This window comes from Marmota marmota, unplaced genomic scaffold (assembly GCF_001458135.2).
Source record: "Marmota marmota marmota unplaced genomic scaffold, marMar, whole genome shotgun sequence".
NCBI lineage: Eukaryota > Metazoa > Chordata > Mammalia > Rodentia > Sciuridae > Marmota > Marmota marmota.
Genome location: NW_026000108.1, coordinates 24,305,654 through 24,309,772, shown reverse-complemented (window position 1 = coordinate 24,309,772; position 4,119 = coordinate 24,305,654).

The window sequence follows — 4,119 nt, the reverse complement described above, 5'->3', positions numbered from 1 at the left end:
AAAAAAAAAAAAAAAAAATATATATATATATATATATATATATATATATATATATTTCCAATGTAATCAAGATGGAGTTGAACTTGTTACTTCCAGATGTTAATGAAATTATACAGATGTCTTCTTAGAAAGCAAATTCAATATTCACTAGATGTTATTCATTACTAGACATTATATCAATTCTTAAAGTTGACATGTGTATTTTTATTTATAAAACATTTCACATTAATATGACTCGATATTTTGGACATTTGAAATATCAGTTTAACACATTTGAAAAAATTATTTATTTAAATAAATATGCAGGAAACACAGAAGCACAACTATTAGGGAAAATGTAAAACCACATATACAATTAGTGAGTTGTTTTAGATAAATACATTTTAAGGATGGCAGTTATGAGTGAATATTCATAATGTTCCAAATGTGCATACACACATGCTTAAATAATGCTGGAACACGTTATTATTATTATTACCATTATTATTTCTTGAACCCAGGGGCACTTTACAACTGAATTACACCCCATGTTCTTTTTTGTTGTTGTTTTGTTTTGAATTAGTGTTTTTCCCTTTTGATCAATTATCTATCATTGTTGTGCTAACTTAGCATGTATTCCTCATTTTATAATTTCATATCATGTCCATCAGGCTAACATTAAATACTCAAAATCAGATTGTCTTTTAACTTGTCTCCTGATTTTCAATGTACTTCTAATTTTAAGTTCATTTGCTTTTCAATAACTAAGGCAAAAATTCTATAAACCATGTTTTATTTTTGGTTCTTACATTAATTGGCCACTCACATAGCATTTATTGCAGTTGGCAGTTTAAAACTAAGAATATAATATGATAGACTGCTAATGAGAGAAAAAAATATTTGCATAATATGATTGAAACTAAGAATAATAGAGTGCAGAAATATCTCTGTAAAGATATGATGACAGTGTTTTGTAAATGAAATATATAACAGAATTGATAAAATACAATCTCCATATAAAGATATTTTAAATGTTAAAATATTTATGTGATCATGATAAAAACCTACACATGCATATGTTTCCCATGTTAATCATAGTTCTTTTGAATTGGGGGTAATGCTAGAATTTTTCATTTTGTTTTTGCTCCTATGCAAGCAAATAATATAAAAACAAACCTTTGATAGGAATGAAGCTATTATCCCAGCATTGAGCTCATTTAGGTTCATTGGGGACAACAAATAATGCTATCTAATTAATTAGAATGACAGGAAACTGCATGACACATTTCTTATGGCTGGTTGGTTTAACATTCTAAAACCCTCCTGTTGATTAGAACTTGCATGTTTTAAATAGAAAAGGATGTTAGACATCCCATCTGTTGTGTAACAGAGCTTCAGGAAAAAAAATTAAAAAAGGTATGTTCAAGTCTTGATAAGTTCAAGTCAGCAGAACAAGACAAATGTAACACATTATCTGATAAACAACACAACAGGCCCACTAATTGTTTCCAAAATTCTTCTGCTTCCATCAAGCTGCAATAAAGTAATATGACTATTTGAAGTCTGGGCAGTTTTGCCCACTTTGTCATATTGCAGAGCACCTAGATCAAATAGAAAATCTTCCTCCCTGTGTGTCTGTGTAAAACAGGCACAGTTGAAGAAGCACAATTTGTTTATAGTGTTACATTCAGCACATTATGCTGTAATATAGACTATTACTTAGATCTTCATCTCCAATTATGTGCATATTCTGAAAGAAACTTGTTAGAAAGCACTGCACTTAAAAATATATGATTCTATTTCATGGCTGAAAACACTCATGAAAAATCATGTACTTTTTATATTTCATATATATTTGACAAGTACAGATGGAAAATGAAATGACACATTTAAGTCCATCTGAAGTAGGCTGAATCTAAATTTTCTGCACAATTGATGATATTATATGTAGCCTTCTATAAATTATGAATGTGTGATCACAGTATTTGCTACCTAGTGGGTCAAAAACAAAACTAAACTAAAATACACAATTATTTACCAAAGAAAGATTAGCTGGAGCTCAAGGAGGACCATCTATAATATCTATAAAACTAAAACCTACAGAACTAGTCATAAAAAAGCAATAAGCAAATATTAATGTGAAATAAAAAACAGACTTAATGCTTTTTTCACTTTAATTCTATTTGAAATACCACCCTTTAGTTTGAAAATGAAAAACAACAGTCACTTAGCATCATATTTGGCAATCTGTGGATAACTGCTAATAAATAGGAATTTGAAACCAGGCCCAATAGAGCAAAGATAGAAATTTGGACGGAAGTTTTCCTGATATATCATTCAAGAGAAATAATGGCATATTAAATGTCACCATCAAAATCCCAGCTACCTAAGACAAATTTTAACAAAGTGTTATATGTATTTGGGTATTCTTTATTCTTCCTGCTGATTTTTTTCTTGCCAATACTTAACAGATTTGTCTATGATTTCTTTTCTACTTCACAAGGACATATACCTCATCTCATCAGACTGACCTCTTTGGGTGCATCCACACCTTCCTCTATAAGCTGATATTTATTCTACATGTACAATGAAATCTTTAAAACAGAATTGGGACAAGCTTGGTGGCACATGTCTATAATCCCAGTGGCTTAGAAGGCTGATGCAGGAAGATTGTTAGTTCAAAGCCAGCCTCAGCAACAGTGAGGTGCTGTCTCGGGAAGACCTTGTCTCTAAATATAATATGTAAAAGGGCTGGGGATGTGGCTCTGTGGTTGAATGCCCCAGAGTTTAAAACTAGTACCTCTCCACCAAAAAAAAAAAAAAAAAAATTTGAATCAATCTGACTGCATCAATTAGTCCTTTATTGCCTGCCTTGTCAATACCTTCTTTGTTTTCACAAGATGAAGAACAAAATTATAAATATAATCTACATGACCTGACTGTGCTTGTCTTTGACCACTTACCTGATCCTAGCTATACAGCCACACACAGAGGAGAATAAACAGTTTTATAAAAAACTGGTTCAACTTTAAAGTTCTGTCACTTTGTAGCTATATAATCCTGAGCAAATTTCTCAACTCTATAAGAGAATTATCTCTGTTCAATTATCTCTAAAATGGGAAAAGATAATTGACTTGACAGATAATTGTTGGGATTAGAGATCAGTAGTGTGAAATGCCTGACTCCTAATAAAAATAGCCCATCTCTGCTGCAATTTCTAAAAGAAGCTAAGTCTGAGAAGTTTTAGTAACTTGGTCAAACTCAAAAAGCTAATAAATTATAGACATAAGAACACATACACACACAGGCCATTTTTTATATCTTTATTTTATTTATTTATTTTTATGTGGTGCTGAAGATTGAACCCAGCACCTCCCACATGCTTAGGCAAGCGCTCTTCTGCTGAGCCTCAACCCCAGCCCACACAGTCCATTTTTGATGTTTGAGGTAGGACCACCATTATGCAGCTTTATGAAGATGAATAAGAGCTGAGTATCTAACTCATCAGGTGCTAGATCAATTTTACTACTTCCCTTCTTTGAATACACTTCCTCTTTTAGCTCTAACTCTACAGAATGAATTTTTCAGCATGGTTGTTATATTAAAGATGCTTTTGCTGACCCTTTGACTGGAAAGTGAGATGGACATTAAAACCTTAAAAAGCTGCAAAACTCAGATGTGTCCTTTTAGAAATCAGACCCAATAGGACTGCTGATCACAGAGAGTTTAACAGACTGTGCCTTATTACCTGCATTAGAAATGGGCATGACCTTAGGAAAGCTTTGCTTTGGTGGGGCTACAGAGTAAACTGAAACCCATGTTTGTCTGCTTAGTCTCTGACACACACAGGCACAGCATTTCATCTAAATTTTTTATTTCTGGGGTTCAAGCTAGAGATAGATAAATCAAAAACTTTTTGCAATTAAGGAAGATTTTTATGAGATGTGTTTGCATGCATGTTTATTTTTAAATAAACTAAAAAAGACCTAAACGGTGACCTTCAATCAGTAAGAAAGTACTGTATATTCCCACTGAAGCTATTTGTAACTCTTTCAGATTTTAGAAGTTGTAAGAATTCTATTTTGGTTTTTTGGGTTTCACATAGGTTTTATTTTAGATTCAAGTATTTTACAGAACACT